Source organism: Pituophis catenifer, unplaced genomic scaffold (assembly GCF_029215685.1).
Source record: "Pituophis catenifer annectens isolate HBS135680 unplaced genomic scaffold, rPitCat1.0.hap2 SCAF_4, whole genome shotgun sequence".
Taxonomy (NCBI): Eukaryota; Metazoa; Chordata; class Lepidosauria; order Squamata; family Colubridae; genus Pituophis; species Pituophis catenifer.
In genome coordinates this window covers 109212453-109231968 of record NW_027256884.1, presented here as the reverse complement: position 1 = coordinate 109231968, position 19516 = coordinate 109212453, and the positions used below count along the sequence as shown (strand labels likewise).

Sequence of the window (19516 nt, the reverse complement as noted above, 5' to 3'; positions counted from 1 at the left end):
GGTATGTACTGTGGAGCCAAAAGGGTTAGCAGCTGTGAAATCAATAGGCCTGTGTCCTTTTACAATATACCATTTAAATCCTTTCATTCTCAGCTCTTTGCATTTATATAGGGGATATTTATAACAAGAATCTTCAGATGACTTTTAATTATAGTTTGCCTGCAGTCACAAAACCCAGAAATAAGGCCCTGAGATAATTTTTTTTTCCACAGAAGCACAGCCTTGCCTAAGTATACTTGCAAAGTATTTTTATGCTTTTCAATTTTATACAAAGGGAGATAAAGCCAAACGAAATGATTTAGTACCCTGTGCAAGTAGAACCAGCTCTCTTTTATATCCTTTATTTCTAAGTCTATGGGGAAATATTTCAGGTCTATGGAAAGTCATACACGAACATTACTTTATTAAAAATTAGTACCAAAACGTACATATAAAGGAAGAGGCCTGGAGACCTCCATGTTTATCTGAAAAACCCGAATGCATTGATTTAAGCTTACTGTCAAATCAGGACAAAATGTTCCACCTCAATAGCTTCCAGCATCTGGATGAAAAACTAGAAGCAGCTTAAAAACACCATTCTTTTGCTGTTGGGGTTACTGAGAGTCAGAACAACTCTTCTGGGCATTCCTGAGTAGATACAGATATGTACAGATGCACATTGTGGCTTCCTAATTTGGAAGATGACATAACATAGTATTCCCCTTTGAAAAAGGAATTTATTTGATACTGATTTTAGAGAGATGAGCGCCTTGGCTGTTGTTTTAAAAGTGATGGGATTGTAATAACAGCTGGCAACATTCCATTCCAGAAAAATCTCAAGGCAGGAGTTCCCCTTTCATTGTGGTAACCACTTGATCCACAATTTTTTTTAAAAAAAATTAATTCTCAACTCTTTTGGTATAGTTTTCCTCCATGGCACACACGTATTATTTGAGAGCAAATTATATGGGCAAACTACAACAACTACTTCTGGGGATGGGAGAGGAAAGAAAGATTTAGAATAGAATAGAATAACAGAGTTGGAAGGGACCTTGGAGGTCTTCTAGTCCAACCCCCTGCCCAGGCAGGAAACCCTACACCATTTCAGACAAATGGTTATCCAATCTCTTCTTAAAAACTTCCAGTGTTGGAGCATTTACAACTTCTGGAGGCAAGTTGTTCCTCTGATTAATTGTTCTAACTGTCAGGAAATTCCTCCTTAGTTCTAGATGTGGATTTCCTAAGTTATGCTTTAACATACTGAAACTATGTAATCGTAAAAAGAAATGTTATACAAATCTAATTCATGTGACGTAGGCTTTAAAATGGTGTTGGATTTGCAAAGATTTACAGGAAGTTCCACAATGAAAAAGTCAACATAGTGGAATAACTTCTTTACTGGCCTAGTGTTGTTCATACTCTCTATGTCAGTGATGGCTAACCTTTTCCCGACCGAGAGCTCAAAGCAAGCATGTGTGTGCCCAAAGCGAGTGTGTGCGTGCACGAATGCGCGCACCCCCAAAATGTAATGCACGTATGCCTCCACGCATGTGTGCACCCCACATATGTACCCCAGCGCATGCGCACGAACCCCTCCACATGCATCTGCCCCCCCCGCACATGCGTGGCAGGGACCTGAAGACTAGCTGGCTGGCGGGAGGCATGTGCGGCGGAGCAGAATTGGGGCGACAGCTCATGTGCCCACAGAGAGGGTGTTGCGTGCCACTCTGGAATGTGTGCCATAGTTCACCATCACGGCTCTATGTCAATACCCACTACTCTCTCCAATCAATTGCCCTTCAGATATTCCTGTATTGGCTAAGAAGACATGTCTGGAAAAAGAGGGAAGGCTGCAATGTGCTTAGCAACAAAAGTTGGTTGTGGTTCAGATGTAATTTAGAGGTAGATAACAAATGTATTGTCTGTTCTTGTTTGTTCTTACTGCTACAATTTTTACTGAACAATAACAAAACTCTTAATATGACCCAGTATTATGAACCTAGTGTCAAGACACCAAGAAATGGGGCCTGTTTGGACATGGGTAAACTAATGATAACAGCAGAAAGTAAAATCTCAACCTGATTTCCAACAGTTAGATTATTAATAAACATTGCTTGTCAACATTTGAATAAGGTTTTTTTTTTAATTAAAGTTTTTAATTTAATTAATTTTTAAGTTACACTGTTTTACCTCATCAAAAAAGGAAGGATGTGTTTTTCTATGGCCAGATGCATCAAAGTTTCAAGAGCCAGGAGTTGTTAATACAGAATTTTGATGATGATGATGATGATGATGATAATTTTCACTTTACTAGCAAATAACTATCTCTTGAAAGACGGGGCAAAGGATGTTTATAACCCAAATGATTGGGAATGGAAAATTAAGAACCTTCATCTTTCATCCTCATTTTCCTATAAACTGAGCTTTTGCTAAATAAGCAGTGGTGGGATTCAGCCAGTTTGTACCACTTTGGGAGAACCGGTTGTTAACTTTCTGAGCAGTTTGGTGAACTGGTTGTTGGAAGAAATCATTAGAGAACCGGTTGTTAAATTACTTGAATCCCACCACTGTAAATAAGTACTAAAAAAACCCACCTAAAAGACACCTTATAATGTTAGCTAAGATACTGATTGGATAGACCTTCTGCATTAACCTCATTAGATGATGTTATCCATTTTAGTCGTGTCCGACTCTTAGTGGTTCTATGGGCCAGGTCTCTCCATATCTTCTGATCTTGCACTACTTGAGTTTTTCTATGCTATGGTTTGTGTCAACTTTGATGGTATCCAGCCACCCTGTTCTTTGATGGCCTGGTTTCTTTTTACCACTAACTCTTCCAAGCATAATTGCTGTCTTCAGTGAATATCCCCAGCTGACATGGCCAAAGTAAGTGAAATGCAGTTTAATGATTTTGCCTTCTAGTGTCATATGTTACGCATTCCAGTACTTGCTTGCTTTGCTGTCCAAGGAATATTCAGGAACCTTCTTACAGCTTAAATGAATTTAGAAAATATTTTTTTATTGTTTGCTCTTCAAGAGGCTGGTAGCAAGCAACTGTCGTGTCCAAGACAATTATCATGTAAATATCTTCAAATGTTGATAAATGGTTGATCAGTTCCAGATAAATAGCTATGTGCTAAGTTTAATTTACTTTTATTTTAAATTTAAGCTCCTTCTGTCTCATCTCTGCTGGATCCCTTAATAAATGTGCTGAATTGGGAATTGAAACTGATGTTGTGCAGAGATTTTACTTTTGGGTAAAAGTGATGAGTTAAGGCACTAGGGTTAGGGTCTAAATGGAAATCTTTGTAGTAGGGAAGGCAGAGGTACAAAATAAAAAGGGAAAAAGGAAAAAAAATAGATTCAGTAATACACAGTATATTGTGATAAACTCTTCTTGGTGAAGCCTTAACTCATGTCTAGTGGAGTCACCTTGGAAGAAAGGGCCGTGCTTCATTGTTTTGGAGAGGGGTCTCTGCTGCATGGCTTCAGGTCAAAGTTTCACCTGAGGTTCAGAAATTCAGAAATAAGCTGCAGAGACACTCATTAACGAGGAATATTTTGGAAAATGCCCTTCAGTGCTTTCCTGTGACTGGAGGACTTTGCAGAGATTTCAAACTGACTGCCCCTTAATATCTTTGAAGCTCCTGCTGGGATACAGTGTTAAGCAGTCTAGGGCAGCAGAATACTTTCCCCCACCCTCCTGCTAGACCTGAGGTTATTCAATTAACTGCTCTGCCTTGCACAGATAGCTAGTGGGAAGGGCTCTTGCTCTCTCTCTTTCTCTACACACTCCCTATGCACACACCTTATCCTCAGTGCTTGTTCCTTAGTAGGAAACCTATCAGGAGAAATGAGGGGAAAACAATGGACTCTACTCCGTAATTTAAAACCTGTTTTGCCTGGACTCCTGCTGATCTACACAGGTCGGAGGAAGAATCTGGAATCAAAACTCCCCAGGAGTAAAGGAAGAATAGAACTTTGAATTTTATCTGGAAGGAAAGTTATAAGTGTATGCAGAAAGAAAGGTGCATGTTAGCTTTTTTTTTCATGCATGAAGGAAAATCAGTCTGAGAAACACTCTCTCTTTCTCTCTCCCTCTCCCTCTCTTTCTCTCCCCCTCCCTCCCTTCCCCCCTCTCTCTCACACACAAACACACACATTCTGATGGAGCTAAGAAGTATGTGGGGAGAATATTATTCCTATATATTTATTGAATTGCCATTTCAAAGCTATTGCATTGTGGCGGATAGCAAAAATAATATATGGCAACTACAAGAACCAGAAAATAATTAACATTTTAAATGAATGTTCACAGACCTCCCTCAGCAATAAAGGAATAAAAGAATCTCCTATCTGATAAAATCTGATTAATAAAATGGATCTTTGAACACCAGGAATTAATGAAACAGTGCATTTTTAAAGAGATGGCTCCATAAAGAAGCTTCTACTATTAAGAAGAATCTATACTTTGGGTTGCCCTGTGATGAGTACTAAAGGAGCCACCCAAAGATTCCTAGGATCTGATTCACACAAACAGGCAAATTATGTTGAGACTCTAGAAAGAGTACAGAGAAGAGCAACAAAGATGATTAGGGGACTGGAGGCTGCAACATATAAGAATGGTTGCTGGAATTGGGTATGTCTAATTTGATTAAAAGAAGAAGTAGGGATGACATGATAGCAGTGTTCAAATATTTAAGGGACTACCACAGAGAAGAGGGAGTCAATCTATTCTCCAAAGAACCTGAGAGTAGGACAAGAAGCAATGGGTGGAAAGTAATCAAGGAGAGAACAACTTAGAGCTAGGGAGAAATTTTATGACAGAACAATTAACCAGTGGAACGTACTGCTCCAGAAGTTGTGGGTGCTCCAACACTGAAGAGATTGAATAACCATTTGTCTGAAAAGGTATAGTGTTTCAGGGGTAGGACTAGAAGATCTCCAAGGTCCCTTCCGACTCTGTTATTCTGCTATTTGATGATGCAAAAAACTCAATCTGCAAATTTATCTGAAGAAACTCTCAAAGCCTCTCTGGTAAAGTACTCCATCATTTTCGTACAAGTTCTCATGGCTCATTTTCTTATTATGTATAAACAAGGCTCATTGCGATACAAAATAAGATAGCAGACAAGTGAAAAAATTCCAATACAATCACATATCCATCATGCTATTTAAAAAAAAGTGGCATCACACAACCGGAAGAAAAAGGGTTAAAAAACAGTAAGCCAAACAAATTAAATACTCAAGATAGCAGGGCAGGCAGTGGAAATGCTGTATAACTGAATCTATTTTACACCAACAAAATCCTCTTATGTATTTAAGCAGGGTTGTTGGGGTTTTTTTTCACATGAGTGAGGTCTGTCAAGTTTAGTTTTCCTTTCTCAAATCCAATAAACCAACATCCTAATCCGAAAAAGCCTCCAAAGCTTTAGTTTTTCCTTGCAGCAAGACCACTCTCTAATCATCCTGATTTCCTTTTTTGCATCTTTCTCAGTTTTGCACTATTTCTTTTTGAAGTGAGATGGCAAGAATTATCCGTAGTATTCTAAATGCAGTCATTAAAGCTGCTACTTATATTATTATTTCCAATCTTTCCCTTATTATTCCTTTCATAGTTCTCACATTTTCAACAGCAGCCACATCCCAATCTCCTTCTCATTTTACCAGCACAAATAATTTTGAATGTCCAATTGGTCATTCCTTGCTTCCTTTAATTTCACCTAATTTATAAACAGGTTGAAAAGATCTGGTCGGAATATAGATTGTTTATATATACTGTATCTCCACTACATATTCCTATTTTCTGTTTCATGGTATTTGACTAGTTATCAGTCTGTAAGACAACCTGCCTAAGTTTGGGGCATTGTGTAGATGAGTACTGAGATGGCCTTGAAGAAAGTATGTGGCGGACTTACAGTAACCCAAGAAAACAGCATGATGAAGACATTCAAGACTGTTCCACCTTGATTCTTGTTAGTATTAGAAGAAAGGATGGAGAAACACTGTCAGGCTTTCTAGGTTCTATTTTAGCCTGTACCAATAGAAGTGACTTCTAACATTTCATGTGGAGTCTGTTTCCTGGCATCATCTACCTTGAAGGGCTGATAGCATCAAGCCATGTAGAACTGTATAGATTAAGACCATTTGAATTATACCTGTATATCAGTTGGAAATGCATACAGATCCTGAAGTACAGGTTTAATCTGCTCTTGGCAAATGACAACATCAGTAACTGGGACACAGCATTTTGGATCAAGTGTAGTTTTCAGATGGTCTTTAAAGGCTCCCCATGTAGATGCCATGCCCCAAGAGTTAGGATCCAAGAGGTAGATGAATTGGATCCCATTCAGTATTGTACCCACAGATTTCTCAGTGGCTGCCCCTTCCACTATCCATGTCAAAAACTTTCCAGGCCCTCTTCAGCCAGCACCAATGGCCCAATAGCAAATGTTGGTGTTAGGTAGTGAAGAAGAAGAACAAGAAGACTTAAGCTGTGCACTTCCATATAGAGGCTTCCTCCCAGTTACTGAAAGCAACTTAAGCAACTGGCTTCATTCTCTTTTTACTTCCTTGTTCCTAATTTCTATATCATTCTTGATCTGGGTATGTTCCTAATCAAGTATCTGACGTTTCCATTAGCACTTCCAAGACTTTTGTTGTTATTGTTTATCAGATTATGGAATCTTGACCCAGGTTTACGGCTCCACTTCAGCTGTTTGTAAAGTTGTGTGCAAGTATATTTCTCATTCTCACTTACTCCCAAATCCGTCTTTGATTTGATGCTCTAGCCTGCCTGTCCTATATGTCTCTTTCTTGCTCTCTTGCTGCCAGTCTTCCAACCAAGCACTCTTTTGATGGGTCTCTGCAAGCCTTGACCACATTTCTACCATCTCAAACATTCTTCTTCTGCCTCCTGCTTTGCTTCTCCCCAGCATGTGCTTAGCTTCCTAGGGCTTCACCAGCCCTGAACACAATTGTATGCATGACACCTGTGCCTTGCCTGCCTACTGCATGATTGTTTGCCCTTGCCACTAAAGCCAGACATACAAGTAGTGCTCACTGCAGTTGCCCAGCAACAAAGTGATAAGGGCATGAATCAAGGTTGCAAGATTATTATGTAGCATTGATGAAATTACCTAGCTAGGTAATGAAATGTCAACCAAGAACATAACCAAGCTCAGAGAGCACCAAGGACCCTGCAGTTCAATCCTGGGCTACAAATATTCCCTTCTGTTGAGATCTTTATTATTAACTATTGATAAAATAAATTGCATGAAGAAATACATATTTTTCATATTGTGATTCAACTCCAGATGAGTTTTGATAAAGTTATGGAGGGCAAGACAGTTACCTACTCTGGAATTAGATTTTCAGATAGATAAAACATGCTGCCTGAATACAATTATATATAAATGATAGGTATTTGCATCTTATAACTGAAAAATCTAAACTAAATATTTATTCCATCATTTATTCAATGCATTGTTAGGAGATGAAGACTTTTTAGCAATTTAATAGTGTGAATGTCAGGCATGGATGGCAAAAATCTAACAAGATCAACCAAAAGGGGGAAAAAACCCCCTCAGTTTGAAACTTCAGCCATAATCATTAAAAAATATTTTGTAATGCCAAGTGCTGTTAAGGTACCAATTACCCAAACAGGTGGCTGGCCTTTCATCATTAAATGTCTTTAAATGGAGACTAGAAAACCATCTGTTTGGGAGGGTTCAAACTGGAATTCTTGCATTAAGCAGATTTCAACTCCAGCATTCTATGATTTATTACTGTTTCCTAAATATTTAATAATTTCTATTCTTTATGGTTGAAATTAATAACTGATCTCAAAACTCAGAGAGATATAGTAAGCCAATATGAATTAAACAAGTTCTGATCATACATTGCCTGCAAGAATGGGAACGATTGATCTCAAAGTCCAGAAGATCTCAAGAAATGGTCATATGATCTGTGGATATGAGTTTCAGGAGGGGATCCCTTGGACTGCAATAAGGAATCTCTATATGGTTCTTCTATCAGAGCCACTTGCAATGTGTAACTTAGCAATGGCCAACAGATAACCAAACAAGTATCTCTGTAGTCCCAAAGCATTAAAATAACATTTAAGATTTCTGAGTAGGAAGCCACAAATGCCTTTCTTTTTGATTCTAAAAATTCTAATTCCACAATGATGCCCTATTCCACTGATGGCTAATCTTTTTGCCATCACATGCCAGGAGCAGGGGGGGGGGGTCGTGCACATATGTGTCAACACCCATAATCCTATGCACCCTGCCCCCATGCATGTGTGCAGGACCCCCCCCACGCTCCCCCCTCATGGCACACGATGGCACGGTAGGCCCTTTTCTTGCTGTCCCCAGTTGGCAAATGGGCCGTTTTTGGCCTCTGGAGGGCCTCCGGGAGTGGGGGTGGGGTGGGGAAGGCAGTTTTCACCCTCCCCAGACTCCTAGAAAAGCTCTGGAGGCTGGGGAGAGAGAAAAACGGGCCTTCCCCCCCCCGAGATCCTCTGGAGGCAGGAAACAGCCTGTTTCCCTACTTCTGGTGGGCCCAGAAGGCCCGAAAATCAGCTGGCTGGCGTGCGCATGCGCACCGGAGCTGAGCTTGCGTGACCACCAATATGACTATGTGTGCCACTTGTGGCACTCATGCCATAGGTTCGCCATCACAGCCCTATTTTAACTGTTTGCAGTTGCTCTTCACATAAAAACATAAAATGCTCTTGGCAAAATGCAGTTATTACATCCCCACAGGACAACTCGATAAGACAATTTCACTTAGCATGCAGAAAGATTAACTATAATCTTGACCACCGTATTTTGGTTGAAGCTGCAGATTAACACATCGTAAAGTTGTTCGAAGACAAATAGAGGATAATAAAAAGACTAATGGAAAATTTAAAAAAAATATCAAAAAGATGTCAATAGCTAGCCATAGAGTCACTGATCTGGAAGAAATCTTTATGATCATCAAGTTCAATTCTTCGCTTAATGCAAGAATTTTGAAACTATATTACCTCTGACAGATGGTCAGTCTCTAAGTACAAGGGTCCCCAACTCCAGGGCTGGGGCCCGGTACAGGGCTGCAGCTGTTTGGAACTGTAGCTCTGCTTGCACTGAACCATCCCCCCTGCCGCCCTCCACCCGCCGGTCTGCAAAGCCAAAAAGGTTGGGGACCATTGTCTAAGTACATTCAGCTAAGGAAAGTCTAGGTATATTGAATTTGTAAATGTAATGTAATGTAATATAGGTTTACTAAATATATGTATAGCTGTTTAGGAAGTAAAATATTGTAAAATACTGTATACTTGATATATAATGAAATAGGAGATATGTAAATTTGTATATAGATTAAGGAATATATTACTTATTAACTTGAATTTGACGCAAATGTTACAAACCATAGACATTGAGCAATGTCCATTGTTTTACTTTTAAAACTAATAAAATATTAAAAGAAAAAAGAAAAAAAAGAAAAAGAAAGTCTGCTAACTCTTGATGCAGATTTATCCAATACCAAAATACAAAAGATTAACTAAGCTCTGCTCCAGGTCTGCTACAATACAAAAAAAAAAAAAAAAAAAATCTCCAGATATGCTAGTGATAGATTTTAGTCATGAAAATAGAAATTCCTGAACATAACTGTACTTCCTCTTCATGTCTGGGCACAGGATGTCATATTGTGGATTTTCTTGATCTCTTCTTCTCTATATTCCTCTAGCTACATGATAGTGGCCATATAAATTGATTTTAATGAATATGAGAAGGGATAACTCATCACTGGTTGCTCTTTTCCAATAAAGGCCGTCTCCATAATTTGTCATATGGACGTCCAGCATCACCTTCTATGATCAGTATTACTATCTAAGATTTATATTCTCAGCTCGTATGTACATTTTTCATTTAAATCACACTGTTTAGATTTGCTGTCCCTCTCTTCATTCAGTGATTGGTCTAAACTAATTCTTTTTGGACTTTGTAAGAGCACATGTGAATATCCTGCCGCTGTCTACTTATCAGCCAATATGCAACCATATTCCTTCATCTTATTGCCAATCCACTATCTCTGCAACTCTAGCTGCATCTGCCTATCTGTGATTTCTCAGCAGGAGCCAGGTATTTGCATCCATTGGCTCTGCATTCCTGCCAAAGCCCTGCCGAAACCAGAGCTCCTACAGCTGCCAGGGTTTATTTACACACATTCCTCACTTAAATTGAATTAATGAGCATAATTGAACTCAGGCAACGTCCTCTGTAGTTCTTATTTCTCTTTGCTCCTTGTGACATTTCTTTTCTGGGACACGGAACTGCTCTTGTTGTCTTAAAAGTGGGGAAAAAAGTGGTGGTATGTCTCGTATAACAAGCTATAATTGTTAAAAGTGCTTCCCATTCAAGCTACATAGCCTCTGACCAATCAATTCCATGGTTTACTGCTACTGCAGCCGTATTTATGTCTTGTGGATTTCTACTGGATGTACACCTGAGTAAATTATTGTAGAAATGCAAGTTTCAGCAAACACAGAAAAGACTAAGCTGGGATTGAGTTCCTCAATTTTATCATTTATGATTTTTAAATTTAATTTAATTTAACCAGGCTGTTGAATTTGTTATTGATGATCTCTGCTTATTATATCAAATGGCATATTTGCTCAAAATCAAGGATCCCGTGTCATTCAGAGCAAAGCAAAGTTGTAGAGTCTCTCGCGCATTCCAAAAGAATTTAAGCAGCTTTGGTTTTCTCCACTTAGCTTTTGCAGGCTCTTAACAGAATAGAATAGAATAGAATAGAATAGAATAGAATAGAATAGAATAGAATAGAATAGAATAGAATAGAATAGAATAGAATAGAATAGAATAGAATAGAATAGAATAACAGAGTTGGAAGGGATCTTGGAGGTCTTCTAGTCCAACCCCCTGTTTAGGCAGGAAACCCTACACCACTTCAGACAAATGGTTATCCAACATCTTCTTAAAAACTTCCAGTGATGGAGCATTCACAACTTCTGCAGGCAAGCTGTTCCACTGATTAATTGTTCTAACTTTCAGGAAATTTCTCCTTAGTTCTAAGTTGCTTCTCTCCTTGATTAGTTTCCACCCATTGCTTCTTGTCCTACTCTCAGGTGCTTTGAAGAATAGCTTGACTCCCTCTTCTTTGTGACAGCCCTTGAGATATTGGAACACTGCTATCATGTCTCCCCTAGTCCTTCTTTTCATTAAACTAGACATACCCAGTTCCTGCAACCGTTCTTTATGTTTTAGCCTCGTCCCCTAATCATCTTTATTGCTCTTCTCTGCACTCTTTCTAGAGTCTCAACATCTTTTTTACATCATGGTGACCAAAACTGACTGCAGTATTCCAAGGGTGGCCTTACCAAGGCATTATAAAGTGGTATTAACACTTCACGTGATCTTGATTCTATCCATCTGTTTATGCAGCCTAGAACTGTTGGCTTTTTTGGCAGATGCTGCACACTGCTGGCTCATATCTAAATGCTTATCCACTAGGACTCCAAGATCCCTCTCACAGTTACTACTATTGAGCAAGATATCACATATACTGTATCTGTGCATGTCTTCAAAACTAAAGAAAATCCCTTCCAACAGACAATTGTATAGCAGAAGACACTACACTGTATTCATCCAATGAGTGAAGATTTTTCTGCATTTGCTGTCAATGGGTATGTTTGAACTCATTATTGGACCACCAGAATTCCTTTGTGTTATACATTTATAGAGTTGGTCAAACGTTTACAACCTGGGAACATTATGAATGTAAGATTCACACCACCACGCCCCTCCATTCAATAAAATCAAGATTGATTTGCCAAACTGGATCAGAAGCTTTTTACTTAAAATAAGATTGTGGTAACGTCATTTCTGAGAAAAGTACATTCTTAATTTAGAATTCAAACTTTACTCAGTCTAAAGCACTTCTGGATCTTTAATTGATCCAACTCAGAAGTATTCATTAATGCCTTGCTAATAAATTTGTAGAGATCCCTGTTCTGTATCTGGTTATCTCCATGGGCCATGGATTCTTAATCTTTCTGTTTATAGTTTGCTTTCCTTGTAGTTCTCTGCCAACTTCACCGACTCACTTGAAAAAAGGGTGTATTTTCCCTGACTCAACTTACTGCAGTAAATTTCAAAAATAATTTGACTAAGTCTATTAATAACCAGCCCTGTAAATTTGCAAGATGTTTGTTATTTATTTTATTTATTATTTTATTTTATTAAATTTCTATACCTCCCTTCTCCCGAAGGACTCAGGATGGTGTACAGCCAGGAATAAAACCATGACAGTATAAAAATTTTAAAAACAATTTAAAACAATTAAATCAATTGGCCAAAAATTCTAATAAAACAACCCAATTAAAATAGTAAAAATATTATTATTATTTAGGCCAGCCCTGCTTGTTGGAATAATAATGTTTTTAGGGCGCAACGAAAGGTGCGCAGGTCGGGAATCCTACGAATAAATTGAGTAATTTATTACTCAATATATTTCCTTTTCACCAGAACCATATAAGGCAATGATATTGCTGAATCAATGCTTAGTTATGATAATAGAGCCAAAAACTCAAGTTCAATCTAGATAAATCAGGGCTATTATTAACACATTAAAGAATGGCCTTCAATCTGTTTTGAATGGGATTGAAACAATTTATAAAAGAACAGGTTCATAGCTTCTTGGGGATTCTTCAGGAACAACGTTTGACACTAAAAAGACAAGAAATCTCTGGGGCAAGATGCAGCTTTTGCCAACATAGATTGGTACATCAGCTGGATAGATAGCTTCATTTCAGTAATCCACGCACAATAATTCTTCTATAGATTACTGCAATGTGTTATATGAAGGAATGCCTTTGAACACGATTAACACAAAATGCTGAGGCAAAAGTATTGAAATGGATGAGATGAACACAGTTCATGTGAATCACCGTGAATCATAGCCCAACACAAGGTGCTTGTTTTATCATAGAAAATCCTTCAAGTCTTAGAACTGCAGCATTTGACTTGCACGTTCTTCGAAGATTCCAGGCGCCCTCTTAAAATAATACAGTGTTTTTCAATCTCAGCAACTTCAAGAAGTATGGACTTCAACTGCCAGAATTCCTCATCCAGGCTGGGGAATTCTGGGAGTTGAAGCCAGGGGTGAGATTCAGCCAGTTTGGGAGAACTGGTAGTTACCCACCCGCCCAAGCGCTATCCTGTCTTATACAATCACTGTGTTTTTTATGCAGCATGCATGGGCGCAAGGTGAGTGTGTGAGCGAAGTTATCCTGTCCTAGACAATTGCTGTGTTTTTGACGCAGTAAGCATGTGTGCAAGATGTGCATGTGCGAGAGAAGCAAGCACGTGTGCGCTCACTGGTTGTTAAATTATGTGAAGCCCACCGCTGTTTGAAGCCCATACTTCTTAAATGGCTGAGATTGAGAAACACTGGGATAAGGCATTGCAAACAACTACCCAAAAGTTAGATTTCTCAATAGTTAACCCAAATTTTGGAATGTCCTCCAAGGGAGATTTGTTTACCTATGCTTTTAATATCTTTTCATACCATGCAAAAATATTTTTATTCTCCCAGGACTTTTATAATAATGCTGCCGTGGCTCTGATGTTTAACTTCTGTTGCTCATTATTTCTAAGTTACTCCTTTTTTATTTTATTCCCCTCTTTTTTCTCTTTGTGCTGATGTAGGATCAGGAAGCTTCAGTTTTAAGTCCACCCTCTGTCATGAAAACTCACTGGATATTTTTGGTTTCATCACTTGCTCTAAGCTCCACAGGGTGGGGGAGGAAAAGGCAGAATATACATATAATAAACAAACAAACAAACAAATAAATATATTAGATTTTGTTAATTGTATATTCTTTTAGTGTTTTTATTGAAAACCATTTTGAGATTTTTTTAAAAAAAATCAGGACACATATATATTTGGGGTTGGGGGTTATTGTTTTTACTCTCTGTATATTGGGTTTTTATATTTTGTAAGCCTCCTAGAATCACTGAAAGTGAGTAGTCAGCCATATATATTCTCTAAATTAATAAATAAAATATTTCATATAATTATGATATGATTATACTGGAAAGGAATATTATCAAACAGGACAATTACCCCCATTTCCAGTTTATGTGATTCCCATCAGCATCTGGTTTGTCACCATGGGAAAGTGGATGTTGGATAAGATAAACCTTTGGTCTTCTTAGAGAGAGACTGTATAATCTTCAGATGGGCTATGTGATAGGCACCTGCTTTCTCATTCTGAGTCATATAAGCCACATGCCTATACAGGCTGTCTGGTGAAGACTGACTTTTTCCTCAGCTTATCTGTGGCCTGCAAACATTTGTGATCAGACCACGCTCAGCAGAGCTGAAATGGGCAAGTTCAGGAACACTGAAGGCAGGAATTCAAACAAATGGAGGCGATAACACTGATGTTAGCCAGTCCTATACAAGACCATTCTTTCTTCCTGCCCTTCTGGTTTTGGTAGGATGAGAAAAAAAAAGGAGCAGCAGTCAAAAATATAAGCATACGTTCACTTCAGCCAGTAACATGGAATAGTTTTAGTTTAAAAGCAGTCAGTGGCCGTCACACTTAAAAATTCCTGGACTGCTTTACCTTTGCCAGAAAATATAACTGAGCATTATATTTTCCAATACAACTTTCCAATAGCAGGCCACAAAATGAAAAAGGCAGTAATGGTTCTCCCCTGCCTACTCCTTTGATTCCTAGAAAGGGAAGCATGCCAGATATTTCTTGACTAGGTTTAGTTTTCTTTAATTTTTGCAATTTATTGCAGTGCAGTTGCTAAAAATAGCACAGCCATAACAAGCATAGAGTTTATCCCCACTCACAATGATAAGTTTTTAACTGAGATCAATCATTTATCATAACAGCAAATTTCTTAAGATAAGAAAGGATTTAAAAATAGCAACATAAATAATAAAATCATGGTCTGCAAAACTGTTTTGGAATGGGCAAAGCAGGAGTTTCTATCTCTTTTTGTTTCCTTGTTCCAGCCAAAGCTGCTACCGCTCCTTTTGGTTAAGTCCAGCTCACAGCTTGAAAAACCACTGAATTCACTTCCATATCTCTGCAAAGGCATTTACTCTTCGTTATGTTATGCCTTCCATCTGCCTGGAGTGCAGTCCAAGAAACATTGGAAAGGCACATCAAACAGACCGATGGGCCATTAACAATGAAAGTGAATAAGATTGGCACTGGAATTCTTGTGCTGGTAGACAGAAATCTGATTTCTGACTTAATATGTGAATGAAGAATTTTTCGCCGACTAAATAGCAAAAGCAATAGCACTTAGACTTACATATTGCTTCACAGTGCTTTACAGCCCTCTCTAAGCGGTTCACAGAGTTGGCCTATTGCCCCCCAAAATCTGGGTCCTTATTTTACCGACCTCGGAAGGATGGACGGCTAAGTCAACCTTGAGCCTGGTGAGATTCGAACTGCCAAACTGCAGGCAGCCAGCAAATTGCAGGCAGCCTGTAAAACTGTGTTTTTACATTTTTATGTTTTGATTATTGAAAACCCCAAGAATGAAATGAGTACAGGCAGTGGTGGGATTCAAATAATTTAACAACCGGTTCACCTAGGATCAGGTTGGCCGTCATGGGAGGCGTGGCCCATCCCCATCATCCAGCTCCGCCACACATGCGGGATGAGCCTCCCACAATGGCTAACCTGGCCCTGGGTGAACCGGTTGTTAAATTACATTCCCCCCCCCCGCTATCTAAGCTATCAAAATGGATCCTGGGTGCTCTGCTGCAATGGAGAAACAGGCTACGGAATGGCTAGCACAAGGGAAGGAGCAGAGCAGGGAGAAGAAAGAGGGAAAGCAGCCTTCTCCTTCCTTTGCACTGGTCACTCCGTAGCCAGTTTCTCCATTGCAGCGCAGTGCCCAGGATCCACTTTGATAGTGGGGGGAGGGGTAATCTAATAACCGGTTTGGTCGAACCAGTGCAAACCAGCTGAATCCCACCACTGTGTACAGGTACTGGTAGTTCTCAACTTATAACCAGTAGTTTAGTGACTATTTGTACTTACAATAGCACTAAAAAAAGTGATTTAAAATTGGTCCTTGCATTTATGACTATCATAACATCCTCATGATCAAAATTTGGACGGTTGGCAACTGGCATGTATTCATGATGGTTGCAGCATCCCGGATCACGCGATTGCCATTTGCAATCTTCCCAAGAGGTTTCCAACAGGCAAAGTCAACAGGGAAAGTTGGATTTGCTTAACAACTGTCCGAGTCACTTAACAACTGCAACAATTCACTTAACCATGGCAAAACAGGTTGTAAAATTGGGTACAACTCACTTAACAACTGCTTTGGTTAGCAACAGGAATTCTGGTCCCAATTGTGGTTGTAAATGGAGGACCAGCTGTAGGTGACATATACATTTTTTGTAAAGAAATAAGTAAGCAAGTAAATCAATACCGTGGTGTAAAATGTGAGAGAATGTTGGAGATGTGAATGTAATGATGCAACCTATTATCATATATGGTGGACCTGTAAGAAAATCAAGGCATTTTGGATAAAAATTTGGTGGGTGATGCAGAATATTCTGAAAAGAAGGTTGAAATTTACTCCTCAATTGTTCCTATTGGGTATAACGACGGATTATACAGTATCAGAGACTAAATTGATTTTGAACTTAATATCAGCATCTAGGCTGTTGGTAGCGCAATATTGGAAGAAGGACTCTTTGCCTACTATTGAAGAGTGGTTACTGAAAGTAACGAATTTAGCAGAAATGGCGAAAATCTCAGCGTACCTGAAGGACTATACACAAGAAAGATACGTATCGGAATGGAGAAGATGGATTGATTATATTCAAAATAAGTATCAGACAAGAAAATATCAAATAGCTTATGAATGAACATTAAGTATTAGAAATATTATGTTATCTATAGTGGAGTTAAGGTTTCAGGGGGGGAGTTAGTAGTCTGAGGATAAGTAGGTTAATCTAGTTTATGATTGTTAAATGAAATACCTTGTATTTTGCTCTGGGAAGTTTGGGGGGGAGAGTGGGATGAGGGGAGGGAAAGGGTGGGGGGAACATGGGGGGGGGGAAGAAAATTCTTTTTTTTTCGGTAAAACTTTTCAATTAAAATAAAATAAAATAAAATGTGAGAGAATAGATACAAACAAATCACAATTGGAACTGTCAGTTTTCTAAGCATGCCCAAGGAAACAATAAAAGTACAAGGAAATAAAAAGAAAAAAAAAGATAAAGGTGTTGAGAAAAATATGAGGACCTGGTGTAGCCCAGTGATGTGAAGAATAGTAGAATACTAAGCATAAGATATTAAGGCCAAAAAAATGGTTTTTGATTCAGTGAAGCTTTGATCGAATTGCCCCACTGAATCAGATTAGTGAACTGAAGCAGAAACCCTCTTTGAAGCAGCAAATTGAGTCAGGGGGCTTTGAAGCTTCTCTATGCTCATGGATAAGTTACTGTATACACAGAAGGCGCCTATCTCTGGTATGCTGTCTCACTGCACAATCCTGTTTCTGCTTCCCTCTGCTAATTAATTAAGTAATTAATATACTATACTGTACTGACAACAAGTCTTGGCAGAAGTGAGGGAGTCCTTGCCAGGAAGGACCAAGCTTGCTAACCCTTCTGGTGGCCATCCCAAAACAGTGATCAGAATCAGCAAATCACACAACCTGAAAGATATGTGTGAGTGATGATTCTTCAGTGTGAAGTCTGGTACTCCAGAAAAATAATCTTCCAGTGTTTCTCTCCCCTCTCACCCCAAGGATAGAGTTCAAGGCAAATGGCACCTTGGGTGTTAGTATCATAAACTTGCTGGAAGCGTAGTTATTGAGTATCAGTGTTCTCATTCTTTGGGTAGCGTATTCAGACAATTGCCCACACTGAGATTTTACTCTCTTTATAGTACATTTGGCCAACTAACTGTTTGGAACTATGTAGTTCAGGCAATGTATAAGTTCATATTGATGCTCACTAAGATCAGATTTTTTAAAAGATATATAATCCCATCATCGACGCTGATGAGTAAAGTTAAAGAATAAGGCTGAAGTTTAATGCTGATGGTTTCAACAGTAGGTTCCAAGTAGGATTAATAAAATTGTACTGTTAAATTTCCAGTTATTTGGAATGCATAGAGTTATGGGAAATCAAAACTGGAGGTCTATCTTGCTCCTCACAAAGTCCTTCTTTCTCTGATCGACTTTTTGCAATAACTCTCCCCAAATTCTCTGAACTGTAATCCTGGTAAAATATATGAATGATTAGCCACATTTCACGTTTGATACTATAATTGTCAGTTGGCTCTGGGAGAGCAGCTGAAATAATATTGGATTTTCACAGAGGGGAAAGAAGTTACCATCTGGAAACTACAACCAGGATTGTCAATTAAACAAGGTCCGTGATGGCGAACCTATGGCACGGGTGCCACTGGTGGCACGCGGAACCTTATCTGTGGGCACATAAGTGTTGCCTTAGCTCAGCTCCAGCGCGCATGTGCGCACTGGCCAGCTGATTTTTGGGCCTTCTGGGCCCACTGGAAGTCGAGAAATGGGACATTTCTGGCCTCGGGAGGGCCTCTGGGGAGGGGGAGGCTGTTTTCATCCTCCCCTGGCTCCAAGGAAGCCTCTGGAGTCTGGGGAGGGCGAAAAACGGGTCTACCGGGCCCATCATTAACCTTTTTGCCGTCATGTGCCAAAAGTGGTGGTAGCACGGGGTGGTGGTGGTCGCGTGCGGATGCAGGGGTGTGGGGGGCCATTGAATTATGGGTGTGAGCACACGCGCACACAACCCCCCCTCCCATAGTTCCCATGCTTTTGGCACACGATGGCAAAAAGGTTAGCCATCACTGATCTAGGTTGAAAGCAATGTACGGGTAGTCCTTGACTTATAACCATTCATTTAGTGGACATTGACTTTTGATGAGTTTTCATTCTTACAACCATTGCAGCACCCCCATGGTCAGGTGATCAAAATCCAGGCACTCGACAACTGGCATGTACTTATGACAGTTGCACTGTGTCAGGATTACATAATCACCATTTGTAACCTTTCCAGCTGGCTTCAGACAAGAAAAATTAATGGGGGAAGCCAAGCTCACTTAACAACTTCAGGGATTTGCTTAATGATGGCAAATAAGGTCATAAAACAAGACACAACTCACCTAATAACTATCTTGTTATTAGCAACAGAAATTTTGAGCTCTACTGTGGTCATAAGTCAAAACTACCTATACAGCAAAAGTTAAAAGGCATGGCTATTTTCCGGATTATGTTCCAAAATAAAATATAATAAGGTTTAATTTTAAGGCCGCTAGATGTCTTAATTTTTTTTAAAAAAATCCAGTTTCTATATATTGAATTTGAAATATCTTGCCTTATATGCCACTTAAAAAAGAAAAGGCACACAAACACAGGAAGATTTGTTATCATCTTCACGTGTGGAAGCAGTCTAAAAATTGCTTTTGGGAAAATGTGGAAATTTAAATCCAAGTTCT

At 39.1% G+C, this 19516-nt stretch overlaps 1 protein-coding gene across 2 annotated transcripts in view; it reads right to left on the bottom strand.

The window, feature by feature from the left end:
* Positions 1-19516, bottom strand: part of ATP8A2 (ATPase phospholipid transporting 8A2) — a 352855-nt gene that overhangs the window by 64812 nt on the left and 268527 nt on the right. The gene's annotated exons all lie outside the window — the stretch shown is intronic.